The sequence below is a fragment of the Ailuropoda melanoleuca genome, chromosome 13 (genome assembly GCF_002007445.2).
Source record: "Ailuropoda melanoleuca isolate Jingjing chromosome 13, ASM200744v2, whole genome shotgun sequence".
NCBI lineage: Eukaryota > Metazoa > Chordata > Mammalia > Carnivora > Ursidae > Ailuropoda > Ailuropoda melanoleuca.
This window is the reverse complement of record NC_048230.1, coordinates 88,822,530-88,839,425: the sequence shown is the minus strand read 5'-3', so window position 1 is coordinate 88,839,425 and position 16,896 is coordinate 88,822,530. Positions and strand designations below refer to the sequence as shown.

Here is a 16,896-nt window from a genome sequence, read left to right as displayed (position 1 = left end):
TTTGCATGGTGCACTGGGTGTTATATGCAACTAATGAATCATGGAACTTTACATCAAAAACCAGGGATGTACATGTATGGTGACTAACATAATAAAAAAATAGTATTATAATAAAAAAATAAAATAAAAAAATAAAAAATAATATAAATAAAAATACTTAGTGGCACAGGATAGACAGGGCCCTAATCAATCATAAGAGATGCTGGCCACAAACTCGCAGTTTGAAAACTCCAGATTGGCCGGCTCACTGGTGCAGGTTCTTCCTCTTCGTCCCCACCACTGACTTCACCAACTCCATCCCTGCTCCTGGATGTGGGCTTCCTGGTTCAGCTTCGACTCCTTTCTGCCGGGCCTGTGGTCCCTCCGTGGGTTAATTCATCAGCTCCTGTGTTCCGGTCCCCACCCTGCCCCAAGGACTCTGTGTTTCCAGTTGCTTATTGAAAATTTCTGTTTACCATCCAAGACTTTTGTAGGGGCCAAGGGAGGCCACCCCAAGATGGCCCACCAGGCATGAAGATTATTTTGACTCAAAGCAATCAAAACCCAGCCGATTTGGGAAAAGCTCTTTACCTCCCCCTCAACTGCCTGCAGGTACCAAGAGGAGAGCTATTACCAGAGATGCCTCTGTACCTAGGAAACTCACCTGCATAATAGGGCAACCTCAGACTCCTATCCCTCGCCGTGGCCTCGTGTTGCCTAAGTGTCTTGGGACTCTCACGTCTGTGTGGATTCCCCATACACATGTAATTAAATTTGATTTTTCTCCTGTTAATCTGGCTCACAAGAACCCCATCTATTCGATTCTTAGTCCTTCTAGAAGGACCTGGAAGGGCAGTGGAAATTCTTTCTCTGCAACACTTTCAAACTCAAAAAAAAAAAAAATCACACTACTTCCCTCCCACTTTTTTCCTTGACCCCAAATGCAGGAGGGCACGCACGTGTGCACAAACACCCCCCCAGAGGTCCATTTTTCTCAAAACATGCCTTTCCTTGACTTCTGTGATACCACCCTAATCAATACAGATCTATACAGGTCCCAGAGACTATTTCCTTTCCATGCTTTGGAAGCATCTGTGAAACAAAGCTTGAGATAAATTCACTCAGCACTGGAGATCCTTGAATGTCTGCTTTTGGCCGCGCCCCCTCTGATGATGGTGTCACCTTTCCCAAGGCTCTCTGCTGATGCTGCTAGCCTGCCACTCCCCCCTGAAACCCTGAAATAGGAGCTCTGGCTTCCCCTGTTCACCTCCTCCCTTCAGTGCAAACAAGGCTGAACATCCAGGGTTACCCATCTGTGGAAAGTGCGGAATTGTTGGTCGCTAGCGAACTCTTTCTTAACAACTCCAGATTTTCAAACAATGGGTGCTTGTGAGCGCGGCTCCCATCCACAGCCCTCTGTTCCCCATCCAGCAGCTACCATTTCCTGAGTAAATGTAGACATCCTACAGAATCCGCACCGCCACCTCCCAGGGAGAGAGGAAGTGAGACAACTGAAAACCCTGGGTAAGCCTTCCCACTCAGTGGAGGTGATCAAGCAAGAGGTGTCTCAGCTCCAGATCCCTACACTGCCATTCCACACACAAGCAGTGTTGGAGGCAGGCTCCAGGAAAGCTGGTTGACATCTGCCGGCTTCTAAGCAGCGTGAAGACAACGCTCCCCGCAGCCTGTTTGCATTTCTACTGGACTCCTTTGGTTCCCTCCGATCTGACCAAACCCTGGAGAACTGACTCTGTTAATCAGGCACACAGCAGCTGCAGAGGAACACCTTACAAGATGGGGGGGGGGGGGGTTTCTGTGCTTTTTTCATTTTCGGAATATAGATGTTTTGCTATCGGAAGCACCAACGCTCCTTGGAAACTGCCTAGATGTCAGAAGGTGAACTAAAAAAGCATTTGGGGCGAACTAAACATTTTCCAAAGTGGACTCCTTGGAACACTGGATCCTAAAGATGCTTCATGCGAAAGAGTGTGCTGTGGGCAAATGAAATTGGCAAACGGTCCATATTATGGCGTCATTCTAAAGAGTCCCAGGGCACACTATAATAAAGGCACTAAAAAGTCCTGCAGAGGAAACCCTGCTTAACAGTAGCATTTTTTTCCTAATGTGTTTATCACTGTAACTCTTTAGGGATTCTTTTTTTTTTTTTTAAGAGAGAGAGAGCACACAAGCAGGCATGGGCATCTGGAGAGGGAGAGAGAATCTTAAGCACCCCCAGTGCAGAGCCCCACTTGGGGCTCATGACCTGAGATCACAACCTGAGCTGAAATCAAGAGTCATACACTTAACCAACCAAGACACAGAGGTGCCTGCCTATCTATCTATCTATCTATCTATCTATCTATCTATCTATAATTCTTTGGTAAAGTTGTACCCTAAAGCACAACTTGGTTAAATTCTCTAGACAGACACTGTCTGGGGTGTACCACTGAGCACAACTACCTCCAGCAAGTCAGCTGTGGTTCAGCGAGATGCCTTCTGGGCCTGGAGCCCTGGTCCTAGCTTTGGTGCTTTGACCTCTCCATTTTCTCACCTAACAAATGGAATGAAAAACAAATGAGGTGTTATCTGTAAAAGCATTTCACAACATGCTATAAAAGTATGATCAATCTGCTAAGGACGGACTTCGTCCTGTGCATTTACCAAGGGATACTTTCGTTCATTCTTTTCAATGCCCACTACTCGGTGTTGGAGGCAGGGAGGAGGAGCTAGGACCTGGCTTTTGACCCTGTTCACGGTGGGCAAGTGGGGTCCCCTGCATACTGCTCATAAGCGATACAAAAGGAATTGTTGTGGCACTGGGGGGGGGTGTCTTATCAGGGAAAGGAGGGGGGATGTCAGGAAACCTTCCCAGCGGAAACCATTAGAATCTTGAAGGATCGTTGGCTGGATGTGCACGGGAAGTGGGACATAATACCCGGATGACATAACGTGGGGAGTATGTGAAGACTGGGCCCCAGTAAGGCTGACCTCCCAGTGCTGCATGGCCTCACACAGAAGAGAAATAAGCTATCTGTCTCCTCCACGCAGAGCATGAGGATTCAGCCCAGTAAAGAGGTTGATTCTGGAGAACTGAGCTCCTCTTTGATGTGGGTAGTAGCCCTTGACTTTGGAGAAGGGGAGGAGAAGCCTTAAGTGGGGATAGAAGGGCTGATGGGAAGCTCTCTCTAGCAAACAAGCACATACCAGAGCCCTAGAGGGAGTCAAGCTCCTCCCAGCTGCCCCTTCGAGGGGGTCAAGTGTGGGTTATTTTAGGTCTCCTTCTCTGCTTAGCTAACCTGTCTGCAGAATGCTGCCAGACAAAGGAGGTCCTGGTAGTAGGTGCCCTACTCTCAGGTCCTCAGCCTCCAACTGCTGAGAGCAGTCCCTAAACTCTGCAATTCCTGTCAACCACCAGGGAGCATTCTTCTCCAGTCTGGAATGCAAGGGCCCCTTACTGTTCAGGCCCCACCCAATCCCTGGCCCCCTGATGCCCTCTAGGGAGCTATCGCAGTATCCTAGCACAGGGAATTAATTCAAGGGTGTTCTAGAAACATACTGGAACCTAAGGCAAAAAGGAAAATGCATACATGTCTGCACACCTATCAAAATATTCGCTCATATTTGAACTAGGCAAAAAGTTAATAAAAAGTTGTACAGTCAAAAAAAAAAAAAAGACTATATATAAAGCCAGCATTGCCTAATCAGCTGCAGGCCATTGTCAACCCTCATTAACCCCCAGGTGGAGACCAGACAAACTGAGGGTGATTGGAAACCACTGTCCCTATTGCACAATAATGCAGGGGCATAACAAAACCTTTCTTTATTTAAAATGTTGATATTTTGTTCATCGTGGATTTTTTACAAAAATACTGCCTTAAAATACCATGTTAATTACTGAGTACTGCCAAGTGTTTATTTTTGCTCAACATTGACAAAGTCCTGTTGCTGGAAGAGTGCTCTGAGGTTTCCTTATTGATGACAGCACGTTCCTAAGAAACCCCAGTGTTCCGGAAACCATCAGGCCTGCAAGAAAGTGCGGCTCCACTGTATGCCCTGGTTGGATGCAGCCTCCTCTGCTGAATTAGGAAAACCCAAAGGATTTGAGATCTCTGCAAAGAAAGGCTCCTCTTAGGGCCCAAGGGGCCGGGTCTTGCCCTGTACTTCTTGGCAATAAATCACAGGCTTTAAATCAGAATTCTGCAAATCCTGAGGTCCCCCGACCGTGGAGGGGGGCGAGTGATGGGTGGGTGGACGCCTCGCTGGTCCTGTCGAAGCCGAGGCCAAGGGTGGAGGCCGAGCCCAGAAGGGGGTGGGGAGGCCTGAGTATGGGAAAGTGGCCCCATCCCTTCCCGGCAGGAACCCCGGGCTCCTCCTCCTCCTGCTGTGCAGCCATCAATCCCCGCGACAGCCCAGCGCCCCCAGGTTGGACTCACGTACCCTCCTGCGGGGTCTTCTGCCCTGGGAGGAGGAAGCCTCGGACCTGGGCGTCTGCCCCGTGCAAGGACAGGGCGCACGGACCGGGGCGGAGCTGGGCACCCGGGCTGTGCCACCCCCGGTCGGGCCCGCTCTCCCAGGCACGAGGCGCACTTGACACCCCATAGGCGGCCCCAGCAGGTAGAACTCGACAAAAGTCCCTCCCCCCACCTCCCGCATGCACGCACACACCGGGCACCTGGAGCCACCGCGCCCGCACCCTCCCGCTGCCCCTCACCCCACCCCCTCAGAGGTCGGATACGGATACTCCCCGACCCTGCCGGGACCAGCGGTCGCCCTGCGGCGCCAGAAGGTCACCCTGCCCCTGTCCGGGAGTCCCACTCCCTGGCGCCCCCTCCCCCACCCGTTCCCACAGCCCCTCGAAGACACCCTCTCGCTCTCTCCCTTCAGGTCCCCTCCGAAGGAGAAGACGGTGCGAGCAGCAGCACCCCGCGCCTCGAACCCCACGCAGCCCCCTCCCGCGCCCCGGAACCTCCCCGGGTGCTGGGTGCAGACACCAGGGGTGGGGTCTCCGCGGCCGCCGCCCCTTACCTCGTGCAGGCCCTCCCCGCAGGTCTCGGAGGCGGGGGCGAGCGGTAGCCCCGCGAACTAGCGCGGGGCTGGGTTTCCCTGCAGGGGCGGAGCCGGAGGAGGAGGAAGAGGAGCTGGGGAGGAAAGGGGGAGGGGAGGGACGGGCTTTGTGTCTGCCTCCAGCCCTCCCTCGGCTCCGGCGCTGGCCATCCCCCTCCCCCAAACACCCTCCGGAGCCCGGGGAGGGGACGGGGCGGGGGTGAGGCGAGGGGGCGAGGAAGGCGCCTGCGCGACCCGGGGTCCAGCCGCTCCCTCCCCACGAGCGGTCCCCACTCCGCCCCTCGGGACGTGCAGCCTAGGCGCCTGCGGGTGACCAGGAACCCTGGCTGCAACCAGGCGAAACCCGGACTGAGAGATTTGATCTAACCCGGAGCAAACTTGGCTGGAGCAGCTCGCGACGGGACTCGGCGCCGCCGCCCGACTCTTCTGCGCTCCCCGGGGAGGACCCGAGTTTTGTTCTCTGAGATTCTGCTCTGTCTCCTTTCTTTGCACTCACTGCTGAACGGGAAAATTGCGCGCACACCTCTCCTCCCGGCCAGTCCCGCCGCCTGGCTGCACACCCAGCGATCAGCCGCAGCGGCTGGGAAGTCCCTGCCGGGGAGGCCCCGGGTGGGCTTCGGCCCTTTGTTTGGGGTCGAGGCGCTCCAGGGCGTGGGGAGGGGGGTGTTGCATCCCCGCTGGGAAGCGGGCCTCTGGGGTTGATTTCTGCCTGTGCTGAACTGCCCAGCCCCGCCCGGACCCCAGGGAGCCAGAGCAGCTGGGAGGCAGGATGTGGTTTTGCTCAGTTTAGAGCCACCCTTACAACGCCTAGGTGATGAGGGAGCAGAAGTCAAGCTGAGGACAAAGCACAAGCTGACATCCTGCAACCCCCCTCCCCTTAGGTGGGATACCTGTGACAGTCCCCAAGCACTCTTGGCTGCCCTCAACTAAGGAAAGGGAAAAACAAATGGTTAACTGATAAAGATAACAGTCCAGCAGGATTTGAGTCTCCATCAGTTCGCCCATGTGTTAGTGATATACAAGGAAAAAGCATTCTTATCCATAGCCTAATTTTCATAGACCCCATAACCCAACTTCCTGGAGCCCTAACATCACCCTCCCCTCCATAGTGATGTGGAAAACAATGGCAGAAGGGAGAGTAAAATTAAATTTCTTAGTGACCTGCAGCCCCAGTCAAGGACCTGAGATAGAGTGTAACACTCCTCCAGGAAGCTCCTGACTGTCTTAATGTTAGTGCATTACTAGCAGGAGAAACAACTTTAGCCTGACAATGGCCAGGCCTCCAGCATCCAGCGAGTCTTCTTTAGTATATCAAAGTCCTTTTGGACACCTTCCTTTGTCCTTACCTCCCCCCACTCCTAAGTATGTAATCAGCCATTCCTCGCAACCCCGGTGCAGCAGCTCTCTCTAACCACCCAGTCCTGTCCCCGTGCTTTAATAAAATCATCTTTTTGCACCAAAGATGTCTCAAGAATTCTTTCCTGGCCGTCAGCCCCGGACCTCACCAACATTTCAAAACTACATCAGAGGGACGGCGACACAGACTGGCGGGGAGCTGGGAGCTGGGGGCCGGTGCTCTGGCAGGAACCAGCAGTGATCTTTTCTTCCCTACAGGTCCCTGGTGAGCTGCTGCATTTTTCCACTCCCCTGCCAAGGAGAGAACCTTTGGGGAACAATTACTAAGGGTGTTAGAGTTACCAAAGTAGCCAGAGACGCAGAAGGAACATCAGACACCTGTTTGGGACAGAGCAGAAAAAGGAAACAAGTCCTTATTTTTATTCTCGTTCTCCCTGAGACCAGTCACCAAAGAGAATTGCATTGGCATTGGTTCTTGTGATTCCTGCCTTGTAAAATCCTAAGATTTCTCTTTCACAGTCAGCTCAGCTCCCAGGAGATCAAAATCCACAGCGTTTCTCTTAATGTTGCAAGTCACCCATTCAATAATTAACTGAGCATCTGATAAGGCGCCCAGCACTGCTCTGTTTGGGATGCCCTGGGGAACAAAATAGATCTCCCTGCCCTGTTGGAGCTGACATTCTGGGAAGCAGGAGCTGGAGACAGGGTAAATTGCGGAACATCAGGAAGTCAGTTAACCTGGAGTGTTAGAAGAGTCAGCAATAAGGGAAAAAAGGAAAAGGAAAATAAGCAGGCTGACCAGTGCCAAAGTCTGATGCAGAGGGTAGAATTGAATGCGTGGAGTGGTCGGAGTAGGCCTGGTAGAGAAGATGGGACTTAAGCAGGGACCTGGACGAGGTGAGGTAGGAGTACATATCTGGGATGAGCATTAAGGTCAAAGACTCTGAGGTGGTAGGTGGAAGCTCTTGAGGGTCTGAGCAGGGGGTGGCCTAATCTGATGTTTATTGCTGAAAGGTGAGTTTGATGCCATATGGAGAGCTGGCTGTGTGGCCCAAGTTAAAACAAGTTAGGAGCCATTGAAATAATCCTGGCTGGAGAGGCAGGTTGTACAGAGTGGAGTCAAGGCAGTGCCTGTAGAGAGAAGCCGTTGGATCCTTATTTATTTTGAAGGTAGAACTGTCAGGAATTCCTAAGAGGTGGGCATGGGCACTTTCTCTCTCTCTCTCTAAAACAAAACAAAACAAAATAAAACAAAAATGTATCTATTGAGTAGCTACTATGTTTTAAGCACTATTGTAGGCAGTGGCGCTAGAGCCCTAAACCAAACAGACAAAACACCTTGCTCTTGTGGAGCTCCCATTCTAATGCCACAGATGCAATAAACCAGACAAGGAAGATATGTAGCAAGGTTGATGATACCTGCCATGGAGAAAAAAATTAGCCCAAGAAGAGAAAGAAGGTGGCGGGGAGGCTGTGATTTAAAACAGGTAGAGAAAACTCCAAGAAAACAACACTAAAATAACAAACTTTAGGGGCACCTGGGTGGCTCAGTCCATTAAGCATCTGCCTTCAGCTCAGGTCATGATCCCAGGGTCCTGGGATCCAGACCCGTGGTGGGCTTCCTGCTCAGTGGGGAGCCTGCTTCTCCCTCTCCCTCTGCCCCTCACCCCCACTCATGCTCAAGCGTGTGCGCTCTCTCTCTCAGATAAATAAATAAACTCTTTAAAAAAAATAACAAACTTTGGACCCTCTCATGGACTTGCCTCACATTTGGCAGTTTTGACTTCCTACACCAGGGTCCCTGGGGACCAAAGTGACCACTCCAGGCAGCTGCAGAGATCACAAGTGCTCTGGGGGCACTTTGGTCAGCTGAGGACCAGCTAGCCAAGAAAATGTCACTTGTAATGAAGTTATTTCTCCTCTAAAGTAAACCCAGCAGCATTGGTTCTGAAAGCATTGCCCAGGGCTGGCAACTTAGCAATTTTTCTTCTCTGTTGTAGAAATAGAGGTGTCTTATGCACAGAAAATGACTTGACAAGAGTACTTTTGTACCCCAGGGTCTGAGCTGTAGAATAATCATCATAATGATGGCAATTCTTTATTCATGTGTCTGCATTGGTATGGGATGACATTAACTTGGTCCTTTCCCAAGGCCACCCTGGGAGACAAGTAGAGAGTATTCCTGGAGGGGCACCTGGCTGGCTCGGTAGCTGGAGGGTTCAACTCTTGATCTTGGATTGTAAATTCAAGCCCCACGGTGGGTGTAGAGATGACTTGAAAATAAAGTCTTTAAAAAGAAAAAAAAACCAGAGTATCTGTGGATACTTAACCAATTCGTAGTGTTTGAATTATCTAGTAGTTAGATGGTAGTTAGAAATTCCCTTTCCAAAGATGCAGTTCATGTAGAGGGAGGTGATTCTTCACAAAAGGAGATATTTGGCAGGGATATATATTTTATTTATATTTTTACTTATATCTTTGTTTATTTAAATCTAAAAGAAATGGTGCCTGGGTGGCCCAGTCAGTTCAGCATCTGCCTTTGGCTCAGGTCATGATCCCAGGGTCCTGGGATCAAGCCCTGCATAGGGCTCCCTGCTCAGCAGGGAGTCTGCTTCTCCCTCTCTCTGTCCCTCCCTCTCTTTCTCCCAAATAAATAAAATCTTTAAAAAAAATATATCTAAAAGAAAGAAGTCAGTGATTACCTCTGGAGTGTGGGATTATTGAGATTTTAATTTTTTAAGTTGTATGTTTATGAACTGTCTGAATATTTCAAATAGTGTATTACTTTGTTAATCAGAAAACATTAATTTTATATATAATATTGGATACATAGCAAATTAGAAGTACAAGTGTAAAGGTGAACTTACATATAATTACCTAATATTTTAATTTTTCCTTTGACCTTATTATTTAGACCATTTAAAAATGTGTTAGTGTTGAGGTTTATTTTTATTCTTTAAATATTTGTTATTAATTTCCAGATTTATTGCATTGTGGACAAAGAATGTAGCTTATATAATTTCTGCTCTTTGAAATTAATAGAGACTTTCTTTGTAACCAAGTATGCAATCTGTTTTGAAAAATATTTCTGTGTTTATCAGAAAAGAAGGCATATTGAACACCCCCATAACCCAGTTCTGCAATTAGCATATAGAGGGTGTTCAGAAACTGTTTATCTTGAATCTGAACACCAATTAAATGTTAATTCATCTTTTACATTTATTCTAATTCATGATGTCATTTATTTTTACTATTTTATTTGTCAGTCTCCTAATTTATATCCTGCTTTCTTCCCTCCTCCCTTTCTGAAATATAACGGACTTAGGGCAGATGTGTTAAGATCTTCCATTTTGGGCACCTGGGTGGCTCAGTCGGTTAAGCATATGACTCTTGATTTCAGCTTAGGTCATGATCTTAGGGTCATGAGATCAAGCCCTGCATTGGGTTCCATGCTCAGTGCGGAGTCTGTTTAGATTCCCCCCCAAAATAAATAAATACGATCTTCCAAAAAGAAAGATATTCCATTTCAATTGGAGTTCTGATATTTTTCTTAGAATTTACAATTCTATTTACATTTACAATACAATCTGTACAATCTATTACAATTTACAATTATTTGTATTCTAACATTTTCATGGTGTCACCCAGTACCTAAATACTCCTGTTACTAAGTTTCACCCTGGATCATGTAGTTTATTACAAACCTCCCTTGCCCCATTCAATGTGTTTTCCTTGATTCATTCAGAAATTCCTATCATGACCCCTGCTTTGTGTTTGCATTCAGCCAATGCATTTTTGTCTATCCTGTATTGTAAACCTTTCTGCATCACTTCATTGTAGATGAGTCCATTTGGAGCAATGTATACCATAATTGAATTTTATTTTTTAAACCTACCTGGTAAATTTGCTTTAATTTCTCTCACCTTGTTTTATGTTTCTGGGATTTTGTAAAACCCTGCCATTTCTTAAGTTCTATTCTTTTTGGTTAAAAGAACTGAACTTTATGTCTTTATATAGTCTTCCATCATTTGAAAAGTACACTTCTTGTTCTAACCATAGTGGTTCGTTCACTCTTTATTAAACACATAAATTTTGATTATTTACTGGGTGGCAGGTACTCTTCTAGGCACTGTGAATATATGATAAGACAGACAAAATCTTTCTCTCAAGGTGCTTGCCATCTAATGGAGGGGAGACAAACAACACAAAAGCACATAGAAATGAAGATATACAGGGCATGTGTGCCACAAAAACATGTAATGTGAGAGTAGCTCAAGGACTTACGTTGTTTGGGTGATCAGAAAAGACATTCCTGCCAGGGCTACATTTAAGCAGAGACAAATGACAAAAGATGGACCCAGTAAGGTGAATTTCTGGGGAAGAATGTTCCAGTCTAAGGAGAAGGAATAGCCAGAACCAAGGCCCTAAGGTGAGCTTCCAGGAGAAGGGAGAAGGCCACCGGGCTGGAGTAAGGGATTTAGGGACAGTAGGGGAGGGTTTCAAATAGGAATGGCTCGAGCTGGTTTCCATTTTTAAATGACCACAAAGGCATCCGTAGGGAGCAAGGTTGGAAGGAAGGAGACAGCAATGAATGGAAGGAGACAAGCAAGGTAGCTTGGCAGGCACTGGGCAAGGTGTCGTGGAAGGTGGGGAGATGGTGACTACCTAAGGGCTGAGACAGAGGTAAGCAGGTGAATTCCTGGTAAGCTACTGAAAGGGGGCTCAGAACATGTCATTCCAAATATGTCCATTTGACATACTGACAAACTGGAGCTAAAAGCACTTGAAAGACAAAAGAGCAAGAAGGGTACTCTGACCTCCCTTTTTCCCCCCCCCTGAAAATAGGACACAGAACTCCATGTGAAAGCTGCTGTCCCTGTACCAGGAGGAAAGGAACACTGTCATCAGCAAAGAAGGGGAGTCAAGGCCAAGAAGAGTCTGGACAGACCCACCTTGGGAAAACAGACTTCTCCTCCTTTCGCTCCCCTATTTCACAAGCACTGCTTTGTTCAACCTACTATATAAGCACCTAGACCTAATCACTTTGAGGGGCTCCATTTTCCTGGGAAGGCTCCTATGCAAACGTAAAATGAAATATATATGCTTTGTTCTTGCTGGGCTCCCTTATGTCTACTTAATCCTTGGGCCCAGCCAGAGACTCTAAGAGGATAGAGGAAAAGTTTGCCTCTGGACACTCTGAGCTAGGACCTACCGGGCATGTTCCCTTACATATCCCTCCTGTTTTAAATTTGGATACAGGGGCGCCTGGGTGGCGCAGTCGTTAAGCGTCTACCTTCGGCTCAGGGCGTGATCCCGGTGTTCTGGGATCTAGTCTCACGTTGGGCTCCTCTGCTAGGAGCCTGCTTCTTCCTCTCCCACTCCCCCTGCTTGTGTTCCCTCTCTCGATGGCTGTCTCTCTCTGTCAAATAAATAAATAAAATCTTTTTAAAAAATTTGGATACAAGAAGGTTACACTTCAGTTGTTCCTCCACTGCCACCAACCTAGGCCAAGCCACCATCACTCCACTACCGCAGGAAGCTTTCTCCCTGGAATCTGGCATCCACTCCTGCCCCCTACTGGTTATTCTACACATAGCAGGCAGAATAGTGTATTTAGAAGGGAAATTGGATCTTACCCTTTTCTGATGGCCCCACTGGCTACCCCACTATTCTTAGAACAAAATCCAAAATCTTGCTCATGGTTCGCAAAGTCCTCACACTCTGGCCCAGGGTCCTCTTTAACCCCATCTTCTGCCACTCAACTTCCGGCCTTCCTTTGGTTCCTTCAATACACTGAGCTTGATCCAGCCCCAGAGCCTCTGCCTGAGATGTTTTCTCTCTGGTCCTTTGCATATTTGCACTTCTAGCACAGAACACCCATTTGGAGACTTTATATGCCTGAAAATATTTTTATTATGTTCTCACAGTTCAGCAGCAGTCTGGCTAGTTATACAGTTCTAGATTCAGAATTACATTGATGAACACTTCAAAAATATAATTCCATTGTCTTCTTGAGCTTAAGACTGCTGTTGAGGAGTCTGAGGTCAATTTAATTCTTGCTCCACTGCAAGCAAGAAACAAGGAAGCAAAGGTGATCTGCTTTGGTCATCTGGGAGCTTAAAAAGAATAGTTTTGACTTCAGTGCTTCTAATTCCACCCTATCAGGGTCCAAGAGTTTTTCCTTTTCTAGAGTATCCTTGGTATCCTTTACATCTGCAGACTATCATCTTTTTTAATTCTAGGGAATTTAAGGACATTATTTCAAGTCTTTCCTCCTCTCCTTCTGGATCTCCTACAACCTGGATCTGCATGTTTACTTCTGTCTTCTGTTCCTTTTAACTTTGCCATCTTTCTCAGCTGCCATCTTGGAGAGGTCATGGATCACACCTTCCTATACGTTGGTTCTTGGGCTCTATATGTCTGTTCTTTATTCCACTCCTATATTCCACCACTGTCATTTTCCATATATTTTAAAAAGATTTTATTTATTTATTTGAAGAGAGAGAGAGCACAATCAGGGAGAGGGATAGAGGGAGAGGAAGAAGTAGACTCCCCGCTGAGCAGGGAGCCTTTTGCAGGAATCGATCCCAGGATCCTGGGATCATGACCTGAGCTGAAGGCAGATGCTTAATGGACTGAGCCACCCAGGCGCCCCTATCATTTTCCATATTAAAATAGTCTTTCACATCTAATATTCCCATTTGTTGCCTTTTTATGTGATCTCTGATTTTTGTTTCAGATGGCTAATTTCTTCCCCTATGTTCTTAATATCATGCTAATTTACATTTTTTGGCATCACCATTTCTGTAATTCTGCTTCACATGGTCTATGTTGGTACATTTTGCCCCTTTTGCAGCAGTTGTGCTCCTCAGACATACAATATTCTGGCCTGAGCGTCCATGATCTTCTGAGGGCACCGACTATTCTAACTGGTCTGTGTATTAGAGAAGAGCCAAAGCTTAGCTCCAGGCTTTATTGCTTCTCATGAGTTTAAGGATATGCGTCCTGGTAAGGATATGTGTCCTGGTTTTCTCTTACCACATAACAAATGCCTACAAATGCAGTAGCTGAAAACAGCACCTCTTTATCATCTCACAGTTTCAGTGGGTCATGACTCTGGGTGCAGCTTGGATAGGTTCTCTGCCCTGGGGTCTTACAAGGCTTGCATCCCGGCGTTGGAAGGGCTGTGGCTTCAGCTGAGACCTCTGAACTCTTATCTGGGTTCATTTCTAAGCTCCTGTAGTTGTTGGCAGAATTCATTTCCTCACAGCTGTGTGACTGAGGCTCTCAATTCTGTGGAAATAAATTAAGACCAACCAAGTGAGACTAGGCAAAGGCCATCTACTCAGAATTACTCGAGCAAGGGAGTTGGTCATCATTATTTGTGTTTGGCAGAGAGTCAAAGGCAGGCAGAAAGTTGGAAAGGTTTGTAGTGGGAAAAAGGGAAGGCTTCAGGTCCGGTGTGCCCTGATTGCAAGCTGTTGGCCTGGGGAAGCCGGAGCAGGCTAACTAGCAGCCACTGTCCTGCATGACTGGTTGGGGCACATGTGTGGCTTTCTCTCATTGGTCCCAAGCTGGAAACAGAAACAAAATTAGGAAGTTGTCAGATATGAATCAAGAGCTGGCTATTTGGGACCAATCATTACAGAGACTATAGTGCGGCTTCCCCAACCAGTTGCTAGAGGCTGTAGTGTGCTTCTTAGGAGTCTGCTCTATAAACAGGGGCTGGCTTGCTGGGCTGGTTACTATAGATGAGGGGTTAGTTTCCTGGGCTGGTTGTTGCAGGCTGTGGGTCAGAGTTCTATTTCTACACTCAGTCTGGTCACTGTCCATTTGTATATTCAGTCTTTCAGCTCCTGGAGACCATCTGCAGCTCCCTGGCGCGTGGCCCTCTCCACAGGCAGCTCATGTGGCACTCGTCTTCAGGGTCAGCAGACAGTGTCTCTCCCTCTAATGCACTCTGGAAAGATGGAGTTATATATACGTGTCATTATGTAATCACAGGAATGACAACTTGTCATATTCTGTTGGCTAGAAGCAAATCACAGGTCCTGCCCAAATGGACGAGAAGATTATAGGACACAACTCCTGAGGTGGATCACGGGGGATTTTGCAACCAACGTAGGAGTCTTCCTACCACGGTAGGAAAGGATGAACCCCACGAGCAGCTCCCCAGGCCCTGAAAAACGATTGCTGGTCACTCCCATTTACTGGCTTCCACCAGACAACATCCCCCCTCGGGTTTCAAGTTTAATCCAGTAGGAGGAGCAATACTGGGAGAAAGCCATTTCCCCTTTGCTCTGCTCCCTGGCCTAGAGTCTGGAGGAAGGAATGCCCTAGGGCCATTGGTCCATGCATCCCACTTTGCACTGATGCCCCACCTTAGCAGGTTTTTGTGCTGCCCTGTTTCCCTCCGACACCTGCATCCAGGCTCTTGTGGCTGATTTCCGTGAGTAAGGGGCTTCCACGTTTCCTCTCTGGGCGGTGTCCTCCAGCTCCCAGCTCCTGCTCTGGGGTCTCTCACCGAATCCTCTCTCACTGTTAATGTTGTGTGATACGCCAGGCAGTGGGTCTCCTCCTCGGCTGTACATTACAATCACTGGAGACTTTTATACACACTCCTGATGCCCAGGTCTCACCCCCTCGAGACCCTTAGGGTCTCAAGAGTGGGACCAGGCACGAGCAGCTTTATAGCTACCAGGTGATTCTAATATGTCGCCAAGGCTCCAGAAGACTCACTGTTCTAAAAGCAGCAGACTTTAAATCAGTTCTTAGCCTTGCTGCATGCTGGAATCACTGGGAAGTTNCGAGCAGCTTTATAGCTACCAGGTGATTCTAATATGTCGCCAAGGCTCCAGAAGACTCACTGTTCTAAAAGCGGCAGACTTTAAATCAGTTCTTAGCCTTGCTGCATGCTGGAATCACTGGGAAGTTTTTTTTTTAAGGTTTTATTTATTTATTTGCGAGAGAGAGGAAGAGAGAAAGCAAGTGCATGAGTTGGGGGGAGGGGCAGAAGGAGGAGAGAGAATCTCAAGCAGACTCGGCGCTGAGCACAGAGACCTACTTGGAGCTCAACCTCACGACGCTGAGATCATGACCTGAGCCAAACTCAAGGGTTACACGCTTAACTGACTGAGCCACCCAGGTGCCCCATGGAATCACTGGGAAGCTTTTTTTACAAACACTGATGTCCAGCACGCCCCCCCCCCACCCCCGAGATTGTGATGTAATGAATGTGGCATGTGGCCCAGACACCGGGAGTTTTAGAAGCTCTCCAGGTGATGCCAGCACTCAGCCAAGGATGACAGACACTGATTCTACATCCAGATAGCAAGGTACTTGCCGAGAATGGGGCTTGGTCCTCTTCTCTTCCCAGTAAGGAAAGGGCCAGGTGCCCCATTTCAATGTAATTAATAAGAACTGGTGGCCAGAGGACAAGGATCTATATTGCTTTTGCTCCAAAAGTTGAAGATAATCAGGAATGTGAATTCAAAGATAGATCAGGTTCCTTGCTTTTAGGAAAGTTTTCCAAATGAAAAGTTGAAATTTCCCTTTGCTACCACATTTTGCATGTGTTTTGATTTTATAAGCAGTGTGAAGAGACCATTCTTCAAATCCTCCATCTGGTAAGTCAGTTTGAGTCTGTGAAGCAGTTCCCAAATGTACAGTGAGATCACTGTAGACGGGGGTTGCCAGAGGAGACAGCCCAGGGAAATTGAAACGTGAGCTGGGGTCTGAGCATAGACTCAGCTAGGCTAGAAGCAGAGAGAGGGACGCAAGGCCAAAGGTGCGGAGCAGGGGAACTGTGTTGGCCTGTGGATTAACAAACAGAACTCAGTAGATACGGGACAGAGGGGTTGCAGAGAGGACGAAACTTCTCTGACTACCTCTGGGATAGAACTTTTCCCTCCATCATCCTTATCAGATACATTTTTACTTCTGCTTGTGCCTTCTGCTCTATAATCATAGTTCAGTTTTCTAGACCTTGTTTACAGGTTGATTCTAAAGACTGAACAACAATAAACCACATTTACATCATTATAACCTGGGTTTGCTCTACAGCCTTATAATGGGCTAAGATTTGTTTTCCTTCTCTAATGAATCAAACGTCACCATTCAAGATGTTTCTTTCATCAAAGTCAAATGATTTTTCTTCTTGACCCCCTTCAATTCCTCAAAATATGATCATGTTATATTTCAGTTGACTTCATATTTGAACCTTTATTTCCTTAAATGGTTCTTTCCCTCCCAAAGTTTCTAATCTCCCCTCCTTCCTTTCTTCTCTCCTTCCCTTCTTCCCTCCCTCTCCCCTTCCTTCCCCATTTCCTTCCTCCCTTCCTTCCTTCCTTCCTTCCCTTCTTATTTTTTATTGTTTATGTTGTCAACAGAGCGCAGTTACCATCACAGATCTTCAGAAATATCCAGACTTTCAATTAGACTGACTGCTGCAGGGAATCCATTTTCTCTCTGAAAACATGCTTTGGGAGAATTCTGTAT

At 47.6% G+C, this 16,896-nt stretch overlaps 1 protein-coding gene across 4 annotated transcripts in view; it reads right to left on the bottom strand.

Annotated features, from left to right (window-relative positions):
- Positions 1 to 5,977, bottom strand: part of RIN2 (Ras and Rab interactor 2) — a 232,766-nt gene extending 226,789 nt beyond the window's left edge. The window contains exons 1-2 of one of the 4 annotated variants that reach the window (XM_034641492.1): positions 5,411 to 5,977; positions 5,005 to 5,117 (exon numbers count right to left, since the gene is read on the bottom strand). The gene's annotated coding sequence lies outside the window, so the exon portion shown is untranslated. Of the gene's footprint in view, positions 1 to 2,439; positions 2,512 to 5,004; positions 5,365 to 5,410 lie in introns of those variants that run through there. The other 3 variants (XM_034641491.1, XM_034641494.1, XM_034641493.1) reach the window with 3 other exon arrangements.
- Positions 5,978 to 16,896: the final 10,919 nt, after the last annotated feature.